A 200-nucleotide genomic window follows, 5' to 3' on the forward strand; every position below is an offset into this window, starting at 1 on the left:
ATCAGCTTCTCACTGTGAGGTGACCATTTGTGCTACATTCATAAATAAAGATGGCAGCTTCTCCATTCCTCTCAGGTTAGGTAACGTTTAAGAACAAGTCAAAACACCCTCTCCCAAATCTTCATTTCTACAGACTTCTTTCAATTCCTTCATGTAAAGAAACGTCACTTCCACACAAAACTTTAAATAAAAGCCACACA

The sequence above is a fragment of the Hyperolius riggenbachi genome, chromosome 12 (assembly GCF_040937935.1).
Source record: "Hyperolius riggenbachi isolate aHypRig1 chromosome 12, aHypRig1.pri, whole genome shotgun sequence".
NCBI lineage: Eukaryota > Metazoa > Chordata > Amphibia > Anura > Hyperoliidae > Hyperolius > Hyperolius riggenbachi.